A 26,089-nucleotide genomic window follows, 5' to 3' on the forward strand; every position below is an offset into this window, starting at 1 on the left:
TCGGAGGCGGTTGTGGGCTTTGGATTGGATGGAGCGGAGATGAGGGATCCAGGTGAGGTGACGGTCAATGGTGAGGCCAAGGTAGGTGAGGGTGGGGATGAGGCGGACAGGACGGGCGCAGATGGTAAGGGAGAAATCCAGGAGCCGGAAGGAGCGAGTGATACGACCTACGATGATTGCATGGGTCTTGGAAGGATTGAATTTCAGGAGCGACTGGTTACACCATGCGGCAAAAAGGTCAGGGTGATCCTGGGGAAGGCGTTGGGACCGTTGGAGGGTAGGAGCGAGGGCGAGGAATGCGGTGTCATCGGCATATTGCAAGAGGTGTACTGGAGGGGGGGATATCGTATCCTGTGAAAGCGCGAATTAAATTGTTGTGCGATCGATGTGTAACGCTTTTTGCCAGATGTTAACAATTTTTTGACTGGTTTCGTCATGCTTTCAGTTGCCATTCTCTTTATTTCATGTATGAATGCACAGTTTCGGCCTTAGGCCATTTTCAATTGTTTTGTGGATGATTATTTTGTACTATATTATGCCATGTACGACCTTGCTCCTATAAGTGCTCCTATAAGTGCTATTTTAGGAGCACGTTACTTTCGAGTATTTCGAAAGTCACGTGCTCCTAAAATAGCAAAAAAACCTTTCTAATTTATTTTATGACCATTACATGCAGTCACGCCAAAACTGTACAATCGTATACGAAATCAAGAGAATGGCAGCTGAAGACATCACGAAATCATTCAAAAAATTCATCACAACTGCAGTCACTATCGCAATGAGAACTTAGTTAACATAACTATTTTGGTTTGTCTGTTGTAGAGTCTTTGGTAACAGCTTTTTACCGTGTATGTTTGAATATGTGCGGAACTTTTGAAAATTGTTTTAATACATTTTACCTATCTGGATTACAATTTGAATGGTAAGATTGTATGACACGCAGTAAAGTTCATTTTTGATCTAGAGTCCCTGTTACCGTATGTTACCTTGGTTTGCTAATGTTAGTTTGTAGTTTCTACTTTTTTTTTTTTTTGTCAGGTCATAGTACTTATGCAAATAATGACAGCTGTTCTACAAATGCGGTGTTTTGAAATCTATTTTTCTCCCTCACTAATTATGCACATCTGATTCGTTTAAACAGACTGTGACCACATTGTAATCATGGACTTAATCAATCTTGGCCTGGTGTGCGAACTTTTCAGGAATTTGGAGCAGTATAGAATCGAAAATACTGTGTGAGATGAAAATACTTCAAATCTGTTGCAGTAAAACAAAAATTATGTTGAAATAACTGTATGCTCTGCAATGGTGCCTTCTCTTACTCGGAAACCCGCAATCAATAAAAATTAAATTCAAATAACTATTGTTATGTCTTTGTTTACATGTCAACGCAATTACAGATTAAATTTTGTACGTGGACGCTTGCAGCTGATTTTCACCATATTCTGGCCGCGAATCCAGTGTTATACAGAAATGTATAGTAGAACTGTATTTGTGTTATGTGCCAGATATTATATTTCCCCACACAAACTATCAGAATTTCGGTATAGTATGATCGTGCACTGCCCCCAACCCCATCTTGGACGTTCTGACAAACAGAACGTTTTAAAAAGTTTTGATTTGGCGCTGTACCAGTATTTCACATTAGAAGAAAAACTGAGCTTGTGTCTGCTGTTTGAATGAATCTGATAAAGTCACACGTACAGCTATGGCTCCAAATCAGGATTTTCGAAGTATTGTCAATGATGGTACCTCAGAATCTTTGTAGACACGTTTCAGTTTTCAGAAACCTGTGAATTCTTCCATCAGGTGTTGAATTACAGTGGCCCAAGAATTATGAATTGTAATTGAAATCAAATGTCACAATATGACGACTGTCATCAGATGGTGTATTGAAATTATCATCATCATCCTCTGGGTCAAGCTCAGTTCCAGATAGCTCACTACTTAAGGTGGTAGTTTGTTCTATCAATTACAGATTGATGGAACTGTATAATTGATCTGATAGCCTAAAAGATGTTACTAATCATTTATTCCATAGTGACGGGTGTGACATTTGGAAGATTTTAATGACTCGTATATTTTCCTCTAGTAATTTTTTAAAGTTTTGTTAATGTATTACCTATTACCTGATAATCCTTACACTCTTCATTTAGTCAGTTATTTTCTCTTTAGAATTTACAAATAAAGACAAGAAAAGAGTTAATTTTTGTGATGGGTATGACCTTGTTCCTGTTTTTTCAGAAAATTGTGAAACTATTAACCAAACTGCAGGAATTTATATTTTTTTAAAGTTGGATAAGAAATCAGTACAACAGAAAATACACAAAGTTTTTAAAAATGTAGATAGTTTTAATTTATGAAATATATTGTATTGCTGTGAAAGGTATGACTTTTAACTGTGATGGGTGTGACTCCATCCAACTATGTGAACTTATTATTGAGAAACAAGCTTTTTATAATGAGGCTTGTAACTGATACTACCTTAGTTCTTCCATCAGAAACATGTCATCAAAAATGGTGTACATCAGGCATTATGTTTATTGCTTATGGAAGTGATAATACATTGTTTTATACCATTGTTTTGGAATAACTGTTTGAATTGAGTCTGGCCCTTGTTGTTCACTGGAACTGGAGGAGAAACTTATGTATGGATAACAACAGAGATATTTTCTGTTGAAATGTCTGTTTTTTCTTTGGCCAAATCCAGAAACTACCACTGCAATGAATGTAATTCAGTTGTACTTTACGTCTTTCTGCATTGCAATAATACCAGTTATCTTGGCATAATAGAGAATTTTCCTGTTTGTTTGAACTTTGCTGCATTTTGGGTTTTCCATTTCCAGAACGACTTGTATGAAATCATGCAGCGTAATGTTCTGGATGGAGATATTTCCCTTAGGATATGTTAGTAACATATCTTGAGTTTCAGGTACAGATTTATCAAGCACCCTAATAGATTCCAATGCAGACTTTACCATTCTTCCCACTAAAATGTGATTTCCATCCTGCACTTAAAAAATGATACTTTTACTGTACAGTGGGTTTTGGTCAACTGGCCTCCCACCTATCTTCCAACACTGATATGTGTATAGCTGTTTTCTCTATTGGGACATAACAGTAATTGAATCTCAGATTCACATTATGAAACAATTGTGGAAGTCAAGTAAAGAATTGATTATGGATTTCCTTGCATCTACTTGGAAAAATGCCTTACACTTTTATAGTGCCACCTATACTATCCACTGTCCCTTTGTGTTGGGATGTGGCAGAAAAATTCCACTCTCCTGCCACACCAAGATCCGCCGCACTCATGAAACGCAGATTCAGTAGTGTATATCTGTTTTTGAACTGTGCAGGTCGTCCATAAGAAAAAACAAGTACTTTTTCCAATTGAGGAAACTTTGTTTTCAGTTTAGAAAGAACAGCTTTCAGAAAAACCCAAAAATCTGCCTCATCCTGGGAGAATTTCTCACTTATAACTAAAATTGGCCACTTTGAACTTTAAGCCAACCAAAGCTAGTGAAGACTGTTGATTGTAAATGACTCCAATGTGCGCTAGATATCTGGTTCTCATAAAGAGCTTCTTAGTTCTCAACAAAGTCAATTTGCAGCACACATTCATTTTCCTCTTACACATTTTTTATTCTCAAAATATTCAGACTGGACACTTTTAACATAGCAGTGGATTTTCATATATGCAAGGTTACGGTCTGTTTCATTTATGGTATATAATAAAGAGCCATCAAGCTCTACAAGCCTAGAAAATCCTTCCACCTCATCCCAATGTTTCAGAGTCAAAACACTGTCAAAATGCAGTCCGTCATGTAATAAATCCTCAACAGAAGTCCCTTCCCCTCAAGGAACAGCTCCACCTCCTCAGCCAGAGAAGAAGATAGGAAGCCTGCTACCTTGGGTTGGACTAGGGAGCCATGCTAGAAGGCCCCCAAAGTCACTCGCTCTCTGTCCAATCCAAACATCTCTGCCACCTATTCCCTTACTGATAACACCTCCCCACTCCCTCTGAGGGAGAAGAAGGAGAAAAAGAAGCACCACCACAAGTCCCAGGACGACTTCCATGGAATCCCGGAGCACTTCACCCCTCCTTCTCACTCCAAATCAGCCCCAGTTATTATGGATGTCACCCCGTCCTCGTGGGTGAGACCACTGACCTGGTGACATGACATCCCTTCGGTTTCTTTATGTCTACCTGAAATGCAATGGATATTACTATCACCTCCCGGAAACACAACTTAATTCCTCTTATTCTGCATTCTGTCTTGTTCTTTAAGAAACAGTTATTTGATGACTACTCTCTAATGTTTCATGGTTATTGGACAATCTGTCAGAGCTGTGCCGGCCCTGAGATCCGGAGGGATCTGCACTTTGGTTCGCACCAACATCATTAGTCATTGGATCCCCCTTCGTACCAACCTGGAAGCAGTAGTGGTACGAGTGCGAATGACCCCAGCAATCACTATTTGCAGTGTCTGCCTTCCTCCAGGTAGGCCACTTCCTTATGTTGAATGACCTACCTTAATACAGAAACTCCTGCCCCCATATCTCCTCCTTGGGGACTTCAATGCAAACCACCCCCTGTGGGTGAGTGCCACGTTGACGGGTAGGGGTCTTCTAATTGACCAACATATTACAGCCTTTGATTTGTGTCTCCTCAATGATGGTTCCCCTACCCACTTCAGTGTTACACATGGCACATTTTCTGCTAACTGTCTCATCCCATGCTCTCATGGCTTCACTACATTGCTCACCCCGTGATGATCTTTGTGACAGTGATCACTTTCTGGTGATTCTGTTGTTCCCCTGCTGCCGCCAGGCAGGCAGGCACCCACGTTGGGCATTCCGCAGAGCCAGTTGGCCATTATGTAAAGGGTGTACATAAATTCTGGGAACACTTTCAATTATTTATTGCACAAGAACCAAACATTGTACAGATATCATACATATGTCATTTTGGAGAGAAATCCTGAAAGTTTTTTTCATGTATACCGCCACAGCTTAGTTTCATAAGTTGTCTATAGTCAGCACTGCTAGCAAACATGGCGAGTTCAGGTGCAGAGCAAGCTGTCTGTGTGTTGGAGTTCAACAAACACAAGTATGCTACAGCTGTTCGATGGATGTTTAGAACCAAGTACATTAAGAAGCCACCAACGAGGTAGGCCATTTACAACTGGCTCAACAAATTTGTTACGACGGGTTGCTATGGTCGTAGGTTTGAATCCTGCCTCGGGCATGGATGTGTGTGGTGTCCTTAGGTTAGTTAGGTTTAAGTAGTTCTAAGGTCTAGGGGACTGATGACCTCAGGTGTTAAGTCCCATAGTGCTCAGAGCCATTTGAACGATGGGTCACTTGTGTCCGGCAAAGAGAAGGGACATCCCAGTGTGAGTGAAGTTAATGTGGCGTGATTACAAGAGACATTCATAAGGAGTCCAAAGAAAACGGTGCACCGTGCATCCTGTGAACTCGAAATGGCTCCAATGACAGTGTGGAAAGTCCTGTGGCAGAAGCTGTCTATGAAACCATTCAAATTGGAGCTAGTGCAGAAGCTCAATGACGACGACATAGACAAGTGTTTTGAGTTTTGTTCACAGTTGCAACAATTGAATGAGAATGGGGATGGCATTGTTGATCACTTAATTTTTAGTGATGAAACTACTTTTCACACTAATAGGAAAGTGAACAGGCATAATTGTCAAGTCCACACTAATGCATTGAATTTGAGCATGAGTCCTCTAAGGTAAATGTTTTTTGTGCCTTGCCATGTTGAAAATTGTATGGGCCATTCTTCTTCACCTAGAGCACTTTCATTGTATATTCCTACTTGGACATGTTGCAGCAATGGCTGATGCCTCAAATGCAATCAGACTCTCCGTTCATCTTTCAGCAGGATGGGGCTCCACCCCATTTTCATCGTGAAGTTCGTGGGTACCTGAACACGGAGCTGCTGCATTGGTGGATCAGCTGTGCTACAGAAGGGGACAGCTGTGTCATGAAATGGCTTCCCCCATCACCAGATCTCAAACTGTGTGACTTTTTTCTGTGGGGACATATTAAAGATCTGGCGTATGTACCGCCTCTACCACATGATGTAGCAGAGCTCCAGGAGATAATATAGGAGGCGACTGCCACAGTCAACGATGCCATGTTGGGACGGGTATGGCAAGAATTCAATTACCGTATTTACGTCTGCCTGGTAACTCATGGTTCGCATATTGAATGTTTGTATTAAAAAAAAAAAACACTTTCAGAGTTTCTCTTCAAAATGCAATATGTATGACATCTGTACAGTGTGTAGTTCTTGTGCAATAAATAATTGAAAGTGTTCCCAGACTTTATGTGCACTTCAACACGTCTCTCTCAGGTTGCATTGCTGCGGTCGTGCAAGACATCTCTGACACTATTCTTTATGCCGCTGGCTATCCCCTGGTTGCCCTTGTTGACTGGTGACATGGTTGGTGAAGGACATAGCACACACTATCCATGACCACCGACAAGTGCTGCAGCGATTTAAATGACACCCTTCACAGACCAGCCTTATCACTTTTCTGTGCCTCCGTGCTAAAGCTCACTACCTTATTAAGTAGAGTAAAAAGGAATGCTGGGAGCACTGTGTTTCCTCCCTGGGGACGTATGCATCTTCATTGCATGTTTGATCCAAGGATTATGTTGGCTACTCAAATCTCAAGGCCTTTTGTCCCCATATCAGTGTAGTTTCCGGGAAGGACGAGCTACAGTTGATCATTTAATCAGTTTGAAAACAGCAATCCGACAGGTTTTTACTAACTGCCAACACCTTGTTCCAGTCTTGTTTGACCTACCTAAGGCTTACAACATGGCTTGGCACCATTACATCTTAGTTACCCTCCACGACGGGCTTTTGTGGCCCCCTTCCGGTTTTTATGCCAGTGGTTCTTCCGGGTTAGAGTTGGCACTTAACTCAGTGCCCCTCAGATCCAGGAGAAAAGTGTCCCACAGGGTTCTTTGTTAAGTGTCACTTGCTTCCTCCTGCCATCAATGGACTTGTAACCTCTGTTGCACCTCTGGTAACCCCAGAGTTGTATGTCAAGGATTTTTGCATCTGGTGCAGCCCATCTCAGAAGCATCTATGGAATGCCAGCTCCAAGGCACCGTCTGACAGGCCTCTGCATGGGCCCTTTCCCATGGCTTCCAGTTTTCTCCCTCCAAAATGTGGGTTATGCATTTTTCCTGTCAGCTCATAGTAAACCCTGATCCAGAACTTTATTTATGTAACCAGCACCTAGGTATTGTGGCACAGTCCCATTTCTTCAGCCTGATTTTTGATAAAAACTGATATGGCTGCCCCATATTCACCACCTGAAGACTACCTGCATGCAGAAGCTTAATGCTGTCAGCCTCCTGGCCCACACATCTTAGGACACAGACTGTACTACTCTTCTCCATATGTACCGCACTTTGGTTTTGTCTAGACTAAATTGTGGTTGTAAGGATTATGGTTCAGTGGCTCCTTCCAGCCTGGAACTACTCGACCCTGTGTCTGGCTATCGGTGCCTTTCACAATGGTCCTGTCGACTGTCTCCTACAAATATGATGGAGACAACTCCTCGTTTCTTAGGCAATTGTCATTCAACAATTCCCGTACCATCCCATGTATTCTGTCCTCTTTGCAGATGAGAGATGTCTTCCTCCTGATACCTGCCCTTGGGTGGAATTGCCGGTTGGAATGCCTCTCACTTCCCTATATTAGAATCTCACTGCAAAGTGACTCATGTATTTCCTTCTGCACCCTCCTCCCCCCGCCCCCCCCCCCTCCTGTCCCGTCCCACCTTTGCTTAGTACCTTGACCGTGGATTAGGACTGACCTATTCCAGGGTCCTACAGTCTCTGGTATTCCAGTGTCTTGTACATTCCATCTCTGAAGAGTTCCATGATGCTACCTTCTTCTACACTCATGGTTCTAAAATGATAGAAGGCTGGATGGATTTTTATGTCACCTACTGGCATGGTACACCATTTACTGCGGGGATAATGTTCACAATAGAGCTGCTAACCATTAACAGGACCCTCCATTTTGTTACTCAGGCCTCACGCCACAGTGTTTTAATGTGTACTGACTCAATGAGCAGCCTTCAGGCTATAGACTGATGCCACCCTCTGGTCTCTGCTATCCATAACCTCCTCTCTGCCCTTGGCTGTGCCAACTGCTTAGTTGTCTTTCTCTGGGTCCCAAATCATGTGGGTATCCTAGGGAATGAACTGGCTAACTGCTTGGCTAGAGATGCAGATATTTACCCCCATTCCCCTTCATGATTCCAGGTGCAGATATGCGGATACATATCAGACCTCACTTTTGCTCAAAAGTGGAATGACATCTGGTGTGCTGCTACTGCTATCAGTAGCAAACTCCACACAATCAAGGAGACTACTGCAGTTTGGCACTCTTCTGTCCACTCCTCTCTGAAGGAGTCTGCTGTCTTATGCTGTCTATCCATTCATCCAACTGAGCTCACCCATTATTTTCTTGTGCATAATGAGTGCCCCCCCCCCCCCCCCAGATTCCTTAAGTTTAATATTAACAGATGATTCACAGGTAGTTGAACTGGTCCTCAGTTTCCTTCGTGAAATTGTTTTTTATTTTCAGATATATGGTTTTGCTTTACTCCTGGAACAGGGGCAGGGTGGTTATGGTTGGGGCCTCTCTTCATGTTTTCTGGGGCTTGGATGTATAAGCATCTCCCGTGCAAAGACTGTTCTTTTAGCCCTCTGTTTTTCCAGTTTGTAGATTTGGCCTACCCATTTATGCCTTCTACTGCGTTTTTTTATCTTCCTCACTTTATAGTTTGACCCCTCTCACTGGATCCACCCATTTTTAGCAGACACCTCTATGTTACGCATGTAATTTTTGAATCACGAGATTGATGACCTCGCTGTTTAGTCCCATAAATCCCCTCAATCAATCAGTCAACCTATCTGCAGTGACTATGATCATCCTCTCCATGTGGAGAGTCCTTGCACCCCACCACCCATGTGTGTGAACTGTTCCAGCCAACATTCTGCTCACTTGCTGGATTCCCCCCAGGGGGCCCATCACTTTTCGGCAGTTTGTGCTTGGCTACCATGGGGCCCCAGCCTTTGCAGCACTGTTTCCCTTCCATGCTACATGTCTATCCTCTTGCTATTCCTTTTCCCCTCCATTGGGGAACATGTCTGGGGTATTATTGGGAATGTTCTGCATTCTGTTGCTGACCTGTGAAGAGCCTCAACTTTCTTTTTGCCTCCTTTTTCTTTTCTTTGTTTCCATTCTCCTCTTTCTCCCTCTTCGGTGTTTGAGGATCCTCCTTTTTCTTCTTCTTCCTCCCTGTGCGCTCCTGAAGGCAGGCCCATGCGTTTGAGGCATAAAAGGTAACTGGTTAACGCGTAATTCCCAGCCCCGGGTCAACAGGTAGGGTTTGTACATACCCCCTGGTACAGGCCAGACTGAGGGAGGGGTGATTGCCTGAGCTGTAACCTTCCCAGATTGCCCATTGGTCCCTCCGTCAGGTGTTCGGGAGGTGTGACCTGTAGTGTGAACAATCACGTAAGGCAGGTGCACCCCCTTGTGTAGGGGTCCCCAATTGGAAGGAGCGCACCATCAGAGAGGCTGGTAATCATGGGGGATTTCCTCGCGATGAGTCACTCATCCTCTCCATCAATGTCGACTTAAACGTAATGAGGCTGCTGATTCGAAGACTCTTCCTGATGCACCGCGGTTCCTTATGGTATCACGTACTGCAGTCAGTCAGTCCTTTGCCACGGTCAATCTGTTTATTATTCAGAAAGGTGTTGATGCAACTGCTGACCCTGTGAAATCCTGCTCTCGTTTATGGAATGGCACCTTGCTTTTGGAGACGATTCTGATGCTCAAGCTCAACAACTACTTGCTGCCTCGCTTCTCCACGCCTACCCTGTTCATGTCAAGGCACACGGAACTTTGAATTATTCCCGTGGTGTAATTTACACCAGGCTGCTTGACGATCTAACCAAGGCTGAAATATAGTCTTACCTCTCTGATTAGGATGTCATAGCCTTCATCATGTAATGAAAAATATAGTTGCCCACTCACACTCTTTCCCCTCACCTTTGATAGGCTGGTGCTGTCGTCCAAGATTAAAGCAGGCTACGAAATCATCACAGTCCGGCCATACATTCCGAATCTGATCCCCCTTTTACCAGCGTCATCTGTTTAATCACACTAGAATGTCTTGTCGACACCCAGCCAAATGCGTAATCTGTGGCAGGGATGCACACGAGGGCGAATGTCCACCTCCTCCTCCCCGTTGTATCAACTGCAATGGTGGCCACCCTGGCTCCTCTCAGGATTGTCCCGTGTATCTAGATGAGCGGGCTGTTCAAGAGATTCGAGTAAAGGAAAAAGTGCCTTACCCAGTAGCTCGCAAGTTACTGGCTAGTCACAAACCCTGTGTTCTCCCGTGTGCCACTTATAGTTCAGTTCTTGTTACCCCTTGCTCCTTGAAGGACATGGCTACACAGACATGCGACCTCAGATTTGGCTCTGTGGTTGTGAAGTGGCCCAGTGTCAAGGTAGCATCGCCATCCCCCCATCCCGCTGTGCAACAAACTGTCAAACTCTCACCTACAGGGGCGAAGCTACCCACTACACAACCGGCAGGCTGGATAGGCCAGAAGGAATACTCCCGAGAAGACTTCCTCCGTCCCTCCAGCCAAACCCCACCCAAGTCTTCCTCTACCTGGAAGGGTCGAAGAGGTCCACTAAAGACAAAACGGTCTTCCCCCTCACCAACTCGAAGATCCTGCTCGACGGTGTCGCCACGTGGTCACTTAGCCCAGCCAGCCTCTGCCTCGCCGGTGCGCACCACCAACCGTTTTTTGGCGTTGGAACTCCACAGACTGCCTGCACAAGCACGCCGATGCTTGTGTGGACCCCATGGAGCAGGATCCTCCTGCTTCTGTGCCCTGTAGTAGCGACTCTCCACTGGCTGTCCCTCAGTGGACACTGAGTTGACACCCCTACATCTCTTCCTCCTCATGAGTGTCCTCCAATGGAACATTTGCAGTCTTTGGTCCCACAAAGAGGATTTGTGGGTGCTTCTCGCATAACAGCATCCCCATATACTTTGCCTTCAGGAAACAAGATTGTGCCCTCAAGACCGCTTTGAGCTTCCACATTACTTACTGATTGGGTTTGACCTTCCATCTGAGGTTGGTATCCCATCTCATCGGGTTGTCATGCTGCTTATACGGGATGACCTTCATAGTCAACCCAGCTCCCTGACTACCCGTCTTCAAGCTATTGCCGTTCACCTCTTCCTTCCCCACCTGACTTTCTCCCTCTGTACTATTTATGTACCTCCGTCCTTTGATGTCACCAGGGCTGACTTACTTCAGCTTATTGGCCAGCTACCTCCACCGTTTTTGCTACTTAGTGACTTTAATGTGCACCATCCCTTTTGGCATTCTCCCAGGACCTGCCAGAGAGGTGCCCTCTTGGCTGACATTCTTAACCAACTCCACCTCTTCTGCCTTAACACTGGTGCACCCACTATCCTTTCTGACTCCTCGCACACCTAATCCCATTTGGACTTATCCTTTTGCACTGCCCAGCTTGCCCATCGTCTTGTGTGGTGTGTTCTTTCTGATGCCTACTCGAGCGACCATTTCCCGTGTGCTCTCTGTCTGCTGACTCCTACCCCATCCACATGCATGCTCAATTGACAGCTTACTCAGGCTGACTGGCAGCTTTACTCCTCCCTGGCGACCTTCGAGAACAAGATTTCTTCAGTTTTGATGACCAAGTGGACTATCTCACAAACGTTATCCTTACTGTTACAGAACGATCCATTCCTCGCTCTTCCTCTTTACCACATCGTTTACCAGTCCCCTGGTGGACTGGGGCATGCCGCAACGCAATTCGTGCATGGAGACGTGCTCTCCGCATTTTTAACTGCCACCCTATGCTGGAAAACTGCATTAATTATAAACAGATGCGTGCAAAGTGTCGTAGAGTTCTTCGGGATAGCAAAAGAGCTAGTTGGGTTTCGTTCTCTAGTTCTTTTAACAGTTCCACACCTTCCTCTGTTGTGTGGGCCAATCTCCGACGGCTGTCTGGAACCAAGATCCATAACCCCATTTCTGGACTGACAGTAGGTGCCGCTGTCATCGTGAATCCTGTCGCTATCTCCAACACCTTGAGCTGCCATTTTGCAGAAGTTTCGAGCGCTTCCCACTGTCACCCTGCCCTTATCCATAGGAAACGAGTGGAGGAGGCTCGGGCGATACCCTTCTCTTCTCTGAATCGTGAGTGCTACAATGCTGCCTTCACTGTGAGGGAGCTAGATCATGATCTCAATTCATCCTGGTCCTCCGCCCCAGGGCCAGGCGCTATCCACATTCAGATGTTGCAGTACCTCTCTCTTGTGGGCAAGCACTTTCTGCTTAACATGTACAACCGCATCTGGACTGAGGGCACATTTCCTGGATACTGGTGTGAAGCCACAGTCATACCCATACCTAAGCCCGGTAAGGACAAAAACTTTCCTTCTAGCTACCACCCCATCTCATTTACCAGCTGCGTTTGCTAGGTGATGGAACATATGATTCATTCCTGACTGGTGTGGTGGTTTGAATCTCACCATTTACTCACAAATGCACAGCATGGATTTCGAGTGCAGTGTTCTGCACTTGACCATCTCATTGCTTTTTCCACCCATGTGACGAATGGTTTTCTGCGGCAATCCCAGACTGTGGTCATGTTTTTCGATTTGGAGGAGACCTAAGACAGCTGCTGGAGAACTGGTATCCTCCGTACTCTTTACACGTGGGGCTTCCGTGGGGGCCTGCCCTGTTTTCTTCGGGCGTTTTTACAAGACCGAATTTTCAACGTGTGTGTGGGTTCTGCTTTGTCAGACACCTTTATTCAGGAAAATGGTGTGCCTCAGGGTTCTGTTCTGAGCGTCATCCTCTTTGCTATCGTCATCCTCTTTGCTATCGTCATCCTCTTTGCTGTCGTCATCCTCTTTGCTATCGCAATTAACCCTATCATGGCCTCTCTCCTGCCGGGTGTCTCCGGCTCCCTTTTCGTCTATGATTTTGCCATCTATTGCAGTTCTCCACGGACCTGTCTCACTGAACAGTGTCTTCAGCACTGTCTTGAACATCTTCACTCCTGGAGCATCGCCAATGGCATTTGCTTTTCAACTGACAAAACTGTCTGTATGAGTTTCTGGCAGCGCAGATGGTTTCTCCCACCATCTCTACATCTTGGGCCTGTTGCCCTTCCGTTCATTGCCACTACGAAATTCCTGGGACTCATGCTCGACAGGAAACACTGTTGGTCCTCCCATTCTCTTACCTGGTAGCCCGCTGTACACAGTCCCTCAGTGTCCTACACATCTTCAATGGTACTTCTTGGGGTGCTCCTCCATTAGTACCAGTCCCTTGTCCGTCCGATAATCGACCACGGGTGCTTTGTTTATGCATCTGCACGCCCATCCATTTTACGTCGTCTCAACACTGTCAATCATCGTGGCATTCGTTTGGTGATGGGCACCTTTTACAACAGCCCAGTTGAGAGTCTGTATGCTGACGCTGCAGAACTACCACTGTACTACCGCCATGACTTTAGCAGGTATGCATGCCGTTTGTCTGCCATGCGTGACCACCGTTCCTATGCTGCCTCCTTTGATGATTCCTTCGATCGTCAGTATGGGGCTTGTCCCTCTTCCCTGTTACCTCCTGGCGTCTGCTTTCGTCACTTTCTACGGCAGCTTAACTTCGCGCTGCCTGCAACTTTCCCCGTGGGTGTGAACACTTCACCACCTTGGCTTCGTGAAGTGGCCCATGTTAACATTGGCCTTCATTCGCTTCCTAAGGACGCTACTCCAGCCTTAGTCTATTGCCCCCAATTTCACGACCTTCGCATGGAATTTAGTGATAGTACCTTTGTATACATTGATGGCTCTCGGACTGACCATGGGTTTGGGTGTGCATGCGTCATTGGCACCCGTGTCTTTCGATATCGGCTTCCGGCCCACTCCTCAGTATTTACAGCCGAGCTTTTTGCCTTGTTTCAGGTCGTGGAGTACATCCAGTGACACAACCTTCCCAATTGTGTCCTCTGCTCAGACTGACTCAGTGCCCTCCACAGTCTCTGTGCACTGTACACTTCTCATCCCTTAGTGCAGCGGGTACAGGTAAACTGTCACATGCTCACTCTTGGTGGAGCCAATGTCATGTTTCTGTGGGCCCCTGGTCATGTAGGTCTGCCAGGAAACAAAGCTGCTGACGCTGCGGCCAAGGCTGCAGTCCTTTTACCTCAGCCCGCAAGTACCTCTCTTCCCTTCAATGATCGCTGCATTGCCATCTGTCAGAAGGTGGTGTCCCTTCAGCATCGCCAATGGTCTTCCCTTCACGGGAATAAGCTTCGTCATCCTAAGCCTCTCCCGGCGATTTGGATGACCTCCTCTCAGCCCTCCCACCGAGAGGAGATTGTTTTAACTCAGCTGCATATTGGGCATTGCCTCTTTAGCCATCGTCATTTGCTCAGTGGCGCTGCCCTACCACTTTGTACGCATTGCGCCCAAATTTCAACTGTCCGCCACTACCCGCTGGATTGCCCTTTTTTTACTAATTTACGTTTCATCTTGGGTTTGCCATCAGATTTATCAGCTGTTTTAGCAAATGAAGCACGGGCTGTCACCTGCGTTTTACTTTTTATCCGCCAAAGCAGTATGGTGAAGGCCATTTAATTTTATGTTTTGGATTTCCATTTTTCTATGGTGTTTCTTTTTAGTCTGTTTTCCATGTGCCTTCTTTAGATGTCTCCTATTCTTTCCAATGGGACTGACATATAGTCATTTCCCTTGTCTCTGTGTTTGCGTTCTATAGTTTTGACTTGGGCGCGTATGACCTCAGTTGTTTTTTGCGCTCTAAAACAAAACAGACAAACTCACTGGATTGCCCAATCTATATAAAGGAAAAGAATATTCAAGAATTAAAAAGTCTTGGCCGTCTGTCGTACTCTGAGGCCCGACAGAAATTTGACAGTCTCCACCCGGTGACTTTAATGATTACTTTTCTTCTTTTGCATACTTCCCCCCCCCCTCCTCCTCCTTTCTCCTTACCTCCATCCTGTCCCACTGAATGAGGTGGCACAGTGATTAGCACACTGGACTCGCATTCGGGAGGATGGCAGTTCAGTCGCTTCAGGCAAATGCCAGGATGGTTCCTTTAATAGGGCACGGTCGACTTGCTTCCCTAATCTGATGAGACTGATGACCAATCAGTTTGGTCTCCTCCCCCAAATCAACCCCAACCCCTCCATCATGTCTCCCTTCCCTTTTCTCTTCCCTGGCAATTTCCGTTCCCTCCATTTATGGACCCACTCCTACTCGGCCGGAGAAGGAACCCTCTTCTCTAGCACTCACCAGAGATGCAGCACACTCTACTAGCCCCCTCCCTGATGTCTCCAGGACAAGAAGCCTGTTACTTGAATTCAAATGTGGGACCCACACTCTGTGGCCTCAAGGCCACTCATTCTCCTTTGGATCCTGATATTGCTGCGATTTGCTCTCTTCCTGAGCACACCTCTTCTCATCCTCCATAGGGGAAGAAGTAGATGATGTGTAAGTCTTGAGACAAGTCTCCCCCTTCCAAGCCCCCCTCCCAACATCCCAGGGGTTTTCACCCCCTCCCTCTCAATCAGGGTCCAATCTTACATTCATGGATGTCACTCCAACCTTACTGGTGATGGATACTAACTTGGTACAATGATCGATTCTCCCCCATTTGATGTCCATCCAGCCTCTTGTACTATTCTCCTCCAATGGAACTATAATGGTTAGTATCGTCGCGCTCCAGAATTGCAGTCTGTTCTTACTCTCTACTCTGTAGCTTGTGTTGTATTGCAGGGATCTCATTTTAAGGATACTCATTCGCTGACTCTTCCTGGTTTCCCAGTCTCTACCAGGACTGGGTTGGCCCTTTGTGGGCCTCTAGCGGTGTTCGTACATTTACCTGCAAGTGCATTGTTAGTTTGTGGTTTCCTCTGCATACTGCAGTGGAAGCGGTGGCCATTGAGATTCGTTTAGATTCCGTGGTAACAATATGCAATCTTCACCTGCCTCCAGACCTGCTTCCTAGGCTCCTTGCTCATCTCGCCCTTCTTCGATAGCTCCCGCCCCTCTTCCTTCTCCTAGGGGATTTTAATACCCATAACCCTCTGTAGCATGGTTCTGTGACCACTGATTGGGACAGGATTGTTGAAGATCTGCTGGCATGGCTAGCTCTCTGCCTACCAATGTTAGAGCCCCATACACTTTAGTGTGGCACACAGTGCTTTATTGGCCATTGAGCTTTCCATCTGTAGCCCTGGATTGCTCCCCTCCAATGGGATGTTGATGATGATTTGTGTGACAGTGATAATTTTCTGATTGTCTTATCTTTTCTCCAGCATCACGTACCTGGTCACCCTCCCAGGGGCCCTGTTCTGTATCTTTTGGCAGCTCTGCTGATTGGATCAGTAGGAGAGCACACCAAGTGGCCTTGTTTTCGAAGAAGAGTCCCCACATTATTCTGTAAGCATTTCAAAGGTGATGCCTCAAGGTTCTAGTGAACCGAGATGCTGTTGTCAGTTCACAAAGTGCCAACCAGTCAAAAGCAAGTGGCCATAGATCCGTGCATTCACACTGCAGCACACACAGGGCCATGAACCTGAAGTGGCTAGCAGCCAACACAGGCACGCTATTCTTCACAGTGCTGAAAAATGTGTTTAAGAGTATATAGTACTGCTCAAATTTCACTGACCATGTGTTTCCATGCATGCATAATAACTATGGGGTATTTGACTGTGTCCTGGAAATTGTCATAAATGCCATATCATGTCGTTCTCATTCACATTGACATCTTGTTTTGAATTTTATATTTCAGAATATGGGTTAGGAATGGTGTATTACCCCGTTGTAGAAATACATCTATAAAAACACCCAAGAAATTGTTTAAGAGAGTCTCAAAGAATAGAAAGATGCATATAATGTGGTTGCAACTCGCTCCTAGAGATCTAAACGATGGCATAGCCTACTTCCCTATATGATATATCAATGATATGGGTCTTAAAAACAAAATTTAAAAACATAGCTTTTTGAGAGCGTGCGGTGAGTGCAGCTATTGAAGTTCATCTTAGTTTATAACATGCATTTGGCGAATCAAAATGTTTCATATATGGTGGTATAGTCTAAAAATATTATGACGGAGATCTTTTATTTCTGTCAACAGTTAAGGATCGATCGCAGATAAATACTTTGTGACAAGCAAGAGTATAAAGACGATTGCTGCTAGTTTCATTTGCAGTAATTTAAGTTGGGTTCTTAGATTCCTGTCTAAGCACATACTCTGAAATGGCTACGTATTTGGGAAAAAATGGTGAATTATTTGTGATAAGAAAAAAATTGAAATCTCTCTCTCAATTGTTTCACACACAGCAATGCCATCTGTAGCAATTTCATTGCTCATTTTTTAAACATACGGAAGCCATGAAATCGAAGATACCCATTACTGAGAAAGCGTGTTCTTATGTGTAAATAGTAACAAATATGGTAGAAAATACTTGGCTTTCACTAATAACAAAGTGTCAGAATGTGTTACAAACATGAACAGGGGAAAAAATTTATACCCAGCCGGGTGCTAACCTACAACATTTAGCAGTACAATTTCTTGCCTTAACCACTTGTTCATGACAAGTTGCATGCAGCAAGCACTTTATTTCAGGTAATTCTAATGAAAAGTGTCGCAGGTTGAGTTTGTTGCCAAACAGTGTGTGCATAAGCTGTAAATGCATGAAATTTTGGAAGGTTTGCTCTAACATGCTTCACAAAATTCCTTTCCATTGGTACTTAAAAGTTGTAAATGCATTTTAATAGTTAATAACTAAACCATTTGCAGGAAAAAGTACACAAAATCACTAGTAATTTCAGCTAACACTCATGTCATATATGTAAGCAGAATTGACATCTAAAAATTTAAAGATTTTTAAACTCTTAATTACAAAAAAATAACAGGCATTATGTGAGAATATTGACTGAAAACGCTGTTTTTTATGTTTTAATCATTCATAGTGACAACAATACAAATCATATTTCTGACAAAGGAAAACAGTCTATTATGAACTCACTTTCAACTAAGATGCGTCCTGGTGGCTCTTCAGTAGAAAGTATTCACTAAATCTGAAATTAAAACCACTCAATGTTTCTAAAATAACAAATTATAGCTGTAAACGAATCACACCAAACCGAATAGGTGGCCACATCAAAACCTAACCACCTCTTGGTACAGTTGCCAGAAAATCGGCAGGCAGACCGATCAATAACAAGTCTCAGAAGCTTACAGAATAGCAACTTTGGCTAACAAACTGAAAATGATATCACTACTGAGGCTAACCTACCGCACCCATCAGTATGAACAATACTTACTTCCTCCTCAGGTTCTCCCTGATGGAAGACTGTCCCTTGGTGGACCCTTGAAATTGCTGCAGCTCTTAGCAGGTATGGGCAAAGATCGGGTGCATTTTTGGCTGCAATCCTGCTACAGGTGTCCCAGGAATTTCCTTGAGTGGTGTTATCCTCACCAGCCTGGACTTAGTTGCTGAGCATTTTGCTAGAAATTTCGCAAAGGCCTCAGTGTCGATACATTGTCCGCCTGTGTTCCATCTTCTCAAGCACCATGTAGATCAATTCCTTTTGTCTTTCATTCCTCACTGCCAGGAGCCTTATAACACCCCATTTAGCGAGTGGAAATTCCCCAGCACCCTTACTTTCTGCCCTGACACAGCTCTTGCACTGGACTGGATGCACACCCAAATGCTTCAACCGCTATTAGCAGCTAGCCAGCGTCATATGCTTGTCCATTTTAACCTTATACCATGTGGTGCCACACATCCATGCCATCTTACATGAGTGGGCCCTCTGTTGCCAACTCCCAATGTTTATCTCGAAATTTCTTTCCTGTTGCACTTTTCAGGTACAGGTTGGTGCCTCCCATAGCACCTCCCACCTGCAGGATACTGGGGTTCCACAGGTTTCTGCTTCGAGTGCCTCTAATTTTACAGTGGCTGTCAATGGTCTGGTGGCATGGCCTGTGTTGTCCCCCTCTTTGTATGCTAATAATTCTACATTTATTTATTCTTTGTTCATGATGGGCATTGCTGAATACAGACTGCAGGGAGCACAATCTTGGGCTCTCTCTCACGGCTTCCATTCTTTGGCTGCCAAGACCTGCATTATGCATTTCTGTCATTGCTGTACAATCCATTCCCATCTGCATCTCTATCTTGATGGTCAGTCCCTAAATGCAGTTGACTCTCATCATTTTTTTGGGACTGATGTTTGATGCCCAGTTGATATGACTTCCACATCTTCATCAACTAATGTGGACATGTTGATGGCACCTCAATGCTGTTCGATGCCTCAGCAACACCAGCTGGAGTGCGGTCTGTTCTACTCTGATACGGCTCTACACAGCATTCGTCCAGTCCTGTATAGATTATAGGAGTCTCACATATGGGTCAGCATCACTTCGACATTATGAATGCTGAACATGATACACCATTGTGAGGTATGAGTGAGTGGCAGTTGGTGCCTTTCAGACTAGCCCTGTGATCAGCCTCCTAACAGAGACAGGGGTTCCACCATTGTGCATCAACAATATTTGATTGCTTATGCATTATGTATCTGTTGCTCTCAGGAGTATCCAAAATACCGTCTCCTCTTTCCAGACACAGAGATCCATCTCCCACAACAACAGCCCAGGTCTGGGGTTACAATCACGACACACATCTGGTTCCTTTTCTCAGAACTCCAGCTTCCCCCTCTACCGCCTCTTCTCCGAGCCTGCTCAAGTACATCTTCATGGTGCATCCCTCGTCCAAGGCCCTGTCTTGACCTATCACAACGTCTGAAAGACTCAGCTAATCCTGAGGCCCTCCACTGCCGATTCTTCTCCACGCTCGATGTGCATTTTAAGGGTCAGAAGTATTCTACATTGGTGGCTCTGTGGTTGCCAGTCATGCTCACTTTGCTTATGTTCATGTGGCTCCTTGCTGGATGGCTGTGGTGTTTCCATGGCAGAGTTGGTAGCCATCTCTCATGCTCTTGAGCACATCCTTTCTGCACTTTTGAGACCTTCCACCCTTGCCGTCCCTTTGTCCTGACTATCGATGATTCCCTTTTGCTCTTGAACAATGTAGACACTCGGTGGTCTTTGTCTGGACTCAAGGTTGCACTGGGATCCTGAGAAATGAACTTGCTGACAGGTTGGCCAAATTAGCTACCGGCAAGCTGCCTCTGGAGATCAGTATTCCGGAATCAAACCTTTGATCAGCATTATGCCGTCAAGTTCTAAGGATATGGAATACAGAATGGCGTACTCTGACTTTGCCGAACAAACTGTGGGTGAAGGAGGAGACAACGTATTTGAGGTGGTCCTCCATCTGGGCCTCTAACAAAGACTCATTCATCCTTCATCGGCTCCCCACTGGCCATACTTGGCAGACTCATGGTCATCTCCTCCGTTGTGAGGATCTACCTCTCTGTTATTGTGGTGCCCATTTGATGATGATCCACATTTTGCTGGACGGTACTTACCTAGCTGCCCTGCGGTGGACTCTTTTATCTTTCAGACTCGCTACACCTGGTGTTAGCAAACGATGCATCAGTAGCTGACTTGGTTTTATGGTTTATCCATGAAAGGGGTTTTTACCACTCTCTGTAATTGAGGGTGCCTCAGTCTTGTTGGCCCATTGAGGGGTTGGCAGGACACCCTTTTGCCTCCTTGGCCCAAAACAGCCAGCAGCTGTCTGATCTCAGTAGTCTGCCGCAGCCCTCACTCTACCTGCTCTTTTGCTCTTTTTCTCCTTCCTGTGTGCTCCATTTTATTTGGTGTTCTTCCTCTGTTTTCCTCTACTTCTCTCACCCTGTCCTTGTCACTAGTGTTTTATGGGTGGGGTGCCTCTGGTAAGTGGAAGGGGGGGGGGGGGTAATATCCCCCATCGGGGGTCTCTGGCTGCTCCCTGTGCAGGGAACCTCACCCGCCTTTCTTTCTTTCTCCCTTTTTCTTCTTCCTTGTTCCTTTCTCTAGGCTTTGTTGACCTTTGGTAGACCTCAAGGTTTTCTTTCCTTGGGTTTCATGCAGTAGACCCTTTAATCATTAAAGCAACCAACTAGCCCTTCATCAGTTTTATCTGATGCAAATCCCACGCCATGCAGCAGTAGTCCAGAAGAGCATAGTGTAGGCAGTCTCGGTAGTTAACCTGTTGCATTGTTCTGCCAATAAACCACAATCTTTGGTTAGCTATCCCCACAATATTATCATTCTCATCATTCCAATTTAAGTTATTCATGATTGTAATCCTTAAGTATTTAGTTGCATTCACAGCCTTTAGAGTTTTATGATTTATTGTGTAACTGAAATTTTACGGATTCGTTTTAGCATTCGTGTCGGTTACGCCAGTTTTCATTATTTAATCAATTGCCACTTTTCTCACCATACAGGTATCTTGTCTAAATAATTTTGCAATTGGTTTTGATAATCGTATGATTTTATGAGACAGTAAATGTCAGCATCATCTGCAAGAAATTTAAGAGGGCTGCTCAGATTGTCTCCTAAATCATTTATATAAATTAGGAACAGCAGAGGGCCTATGAAACCTACTTGGATACTGCCAGATATCACTTCTGTTTCACTTGATGATTTTCTATCAGTTGCTACTAACTGTGACCTTTCTGGCAGGAAATCGTGAATCCAGTTGCACAACTGAGATGGTACTCTGTAAGCATACAACTTGATTAGAAGTCACTTGTCAGGAACGGTGCCAAAATCTTTCTGGAAATCTAGAAATGGGAAACGGCACACTGACAAAGGGAGGCCACAACATTGGGATCATGGATTTACTTCAAACTTCGTAAACCTTTAGTTAAAACAACATAATGTGCAAGTAGTAAGGTGCACTACTCTGGCAAGTTCGAGAAAATTGCAAGAGAAGTATTACAGGTCTATTATGTAACTGATTTACGTATGCGATGGTGCTGGCAGAAAGATGTCATTGTGGTGAAGCGGATAGTGTTGATGTCCTGCAAGAGGGTAGTGAACAAGGCTATGGTTTGAATCCCATAAACACTTTTTTATCTATATTTTTCTCATCACTCATCACATTATGTAATTTATAAGACATTTGAGAGGTAATATAATGAAGGGAAAAAAAGCATTTTGACTAAGTTCTAGTGAATTTCATGTTATTTGACTCTTTGCTATTGGTAATTAAATTTTCAAGGACGGGCTTGGAAAGCCCAAGTCAAATCTTGGTAAATAATGATGCGAATGGCATTATTCACAATCAGTAATACAGTAAGTCACAATGTGCCAGACCACAAGAGTAATGTACAATTATCCATCGGATGTGCTCTCGACATCACATGTTGGAGGATGGTATTTGTCCTGCAGACATGCAAAACATAAATTGAAACTTCATGCAAATACACGTATTTTTCATTATATTACCTCTCAAATGTCATATAAATTAAATAATATGATCAGTGATAAAAAAAATTGATTAATAATTAAGTTTTAGCAGAAGTCAAACCGTTGTCTAATACAAGTTCATCTTACAAAGCTCGAACACTAACCACCTACCTACCATGATCTCTATCATCTACCCCCTATGCAGAGATACATAAACCACATAATAGATGCATAAAACTTCTCTTGCGACTTCTCAGAATTGCCAGAGTAGTGCACCTTACTACTTGCCCATTATGTCGTTTCAATGGCCTACTAAAAGTATACGAAGTTTGAAGTAAATACGTGATCCTAACATCGTGATCTCCCCTTGTAAGTTAAGACGGAGCTGACCAAGCAGCAAAGCTCGTAGATTCAAAGCAGCTTGTGGAGTAAACTATAAACACAGAATTAAACACTTCACTCATATACAATAAAGGAATGATAAGTTGCAGACACAACATGGACATAGGAGGGTTGCCCAGAAAGTAATGCACCACATTTTTTTCTTCAACAATTCTTTATTTATGTAATGAAAATAACACAAAAGAAAGAATGGTGTTTTATCCACACACTCTATTTTTCTACGTACCGTATTTACTCGAATCTAAGCCGCACTTTTTTTCCGGTTTTTGTAATCCAAAAAATTGCCTGCGGCTTAGAATCGAGTGCGAACTAAGCGGAAGTTCTGAAAAATGTAGGTAGGTGCCGCCACAACTAACTTCTGCCGTCGAATATAAGTAGCGCTATACAGGCTTGCTTTGTAGGCCCAAAGATAAATACTGGCGCCAAAACCTCTGCGTCAGTAAATAAATTTTTGAAAAAAAGGTGGAAGACGAGCTTCTCCGCCCCAAGTTTCGACTACCACATTTCCATACATTATCCAACGAAGTAAATACAAATTCCGTATTGTTCATCTTCGAATGTAGCAGCATTTCAATGTACTACGAAAATCCGACTGGCAAGACTGTTTGGGGTTTTTGTCAATATGGCCAACTCTACATTCTGAATTTTTTCCTACCTGTGAGAAGAGACGGTTGCTAATAGGAACTTTTATGAATTGTGAATCACATGCAATATTCTCTTCACCATAAGAATAATACGAATATAAATATTTTGCCATGTATTCTTTCGTGTTTGCTGTTATCTCATTTAAATCCTGTCTGCCTAATAAACTACAAAACTAGAGTGAGATAACAGCAAAAGCGGAAGAATATACATATCATGTCATGTTTATATTTGTATTATTCTTATGCCTAATAGTGATACAGTCAGAAATGAAGCACAGCAATTGACTAGATTTTTAAATTTAAGATGACTAATTTCTGAGCAGAATGTAATGTACTAAAGAGGCGTCTGCCGAGATTTTCAGACGGAGAAAAATTTTCACTAAACTCACGTTCAGAACATCTATCATACGCAGTCTGTTATTTGGTTCTTGTTGATCATTATCAAAGAAAGCAGCAGTGTAAGTAACAACAAATAGCATTCTCTTGCCTTTGTTTTGCTTTTGAGAACAATTTCTCTTTTTTATTTTTTAATTGTAAGCTGCAGTAGCGCGCACGAAAGCAAGCCGTGCCGCGAGCGACGACAGGTAGTAAACACTCAGTATCAGAATGCGACAAACAGTGCATGACACAGTACAATAACGCATTTTCAGCTTAGAGTGACGTAAACAACTATAACATAGAGAACGTCACTTATGAGATCAAAGAAAAATAAGCAATCGATTGAAACCAGACGAAACACATTAAAAAGGAAGGGTACCCGTATAAATACGGGCGGAGCGCCTGACGCATAGCAATGGCTACCTGGTAAAGCTTAACTGCTAAGCTTACGACTCGAACCAAACTACTGTAGCTATATCGTCATTCATTCGACCTAAATTGTGTCTCATATTAAAGTGGACCAACTTTGTTTCGATTTGGAGGTGCGGCCTAAAGCTTTTCTCTCCCCTTGAATTTCGAGTCTCAAATTTCAGGTGCGGCTTAGATTCGGGAAAATTTTTTTTCCTTGATTTCGAGTCCCATTTTTCAGGTGCGGCTTAGATTTGAGTGCGGCTTAGATTTGAGTGCGGCTTAGATTCGAGTAAATACGGTAATCTCCATCCCATTCTATGGCCCTCCTCCAGTCCGAAACAAGGATGTGTATGCCCTGTTGGTACCAATCCTTGTCCTCATGGTGAAGCCAATGCTTCACTGAATGAATCACCTCCTCATTGTCCTCAGAATGTTTTCCATGAATGGCATCCTTTAATGGCCCAAACTTGTGGAAGTCCGAGGGGGCTGGGTCAGGGCTGTAGGGTTTAGGGGGTAACACTGTCCAATCCTGTTTTGCGACGTGTTCAGTAGTCCTCAGAGTTGTGTGCGACCGAGCGTTATCGTGTTGCAGCAAAACAGCTCCTGGGTTGCTGTGGCTCCAAAGAAAACCAGAATCAAGTCTTGAGTTTTGTTAGTGTGTTTACATATGCTTCTGAATTAATGGTACCGTCTCTTGGCATCACATCAGTGAGAATCACAGAATTTTTTCTTTTGTGGGGAGTGGGAATGGTGCCATTTCATCAACTGTCGTTTTGTTTGGGCTCAAAATGGTGAACACAGGTTTTGTAAACCTGTCACAATCCAGGACAAGAAGGCCTCCCCCTCAGCTTCAAAATGTTGCAGCAAATAAAGACAAATGTTTTTTCTGTGCAATTTGTGATCCACTGTTTGACACCATGGGACCCATCTTGCACACACTTTTGAATATCTAAGAGTGTGGATAATTGCATCCACATTTCCTTTGTTGATTGACAGATGCAGCTCCAACTGCTGAGTCATAATGCTTCTGTCCTCACAAATGACATCAGCTTGTTGCAACATGTCTGGTGTGACAGCCGTGGATGGTCTCCCCGACTGCTGCAGATCGTGGAGCTCCACCGAACTGCCTTCTGATGACCTCACCACCTGTGCCCAGTGACTAACTGTACTTCTGTCGACAGCAGATGCTCCATAGACTTCACACAAGTGTTTGTGAATATTCCCCACAGTTTCTTTCTATGAAGTGAGAAATTCAATGACAGCACATTTCTTGTAACTTACATCACCTAACTGTAACTGTCCTGAAGGTACGCTATCTGTTGGAAGTGACAGAAACTTGGCATGCTCACACAGGAGACTTCGAATAATACATATGTAACATTTCACATTCGTAGTACTGTTTTCAGGTGATAAAAAAAAATGTGGTGCATTACGTTCTGGGCAACCCTTGTAGATACCAATGAACAACTTCAGGAATGGGAAGCTTATGGACTGACTGCAGTACTGCATATGGTGGAAAGTGTAAATGCTAAGCTTGAGATCACCACATTTGTATTTAATTTGAATCAGTTCAAGCTAGTAGCTTCAATACCTGACCTCATATCTGGAACACATTATGCTACATTAAAGGCCAACAGTTCAGGCATGATACTAAGTTCTGCAAGGGTTAGCGAACATGTTGGAGATGGGAGTCAACTGCACTTATACCAAACACCACTTGCACTGCCTAAAAG

The 26,089-nt window shown here is 44.1% G+C and overlaps 1 protein-coding gene across 1 annotated transcript in view; it reads left to right on the forward strand.

The window, feature by feature from the left end:
* Positions 1–858: 858 nt before the first annotated feature.
* LOC126248875 (coiled-coil domain-containing protein 77-like) overlaps positions 859–26,089 on the forward strand; it is a 205,508-nt gene continuing 180,277 nt past the window's right edge. Inside the window, exon 1 of the mRNA XM_049950322.1 lies at positions 859–922. The gene's annotated coding sequence lies outside the window, so the exon portion shown is untranslated. The remainder of the gene's footprint in view (positions 923–26,089) is intronic.

Source organism: Schistocerca nitens, chromosome 3 (assembly GCF_023898315.1).
Source record: "Schistocerca nitens isolate TAMUIC-IGC-003100 chromosome 3, iqSchNite1.1, whole genome shotgun sequence".
In the NCBI taxonomy this organism is placed as follows: Eukaryota; Metazoa; Arthropoda; class Insecta; order Orthoptera; family Acrididae; genus Schistocerca; species Schistocerca nitens.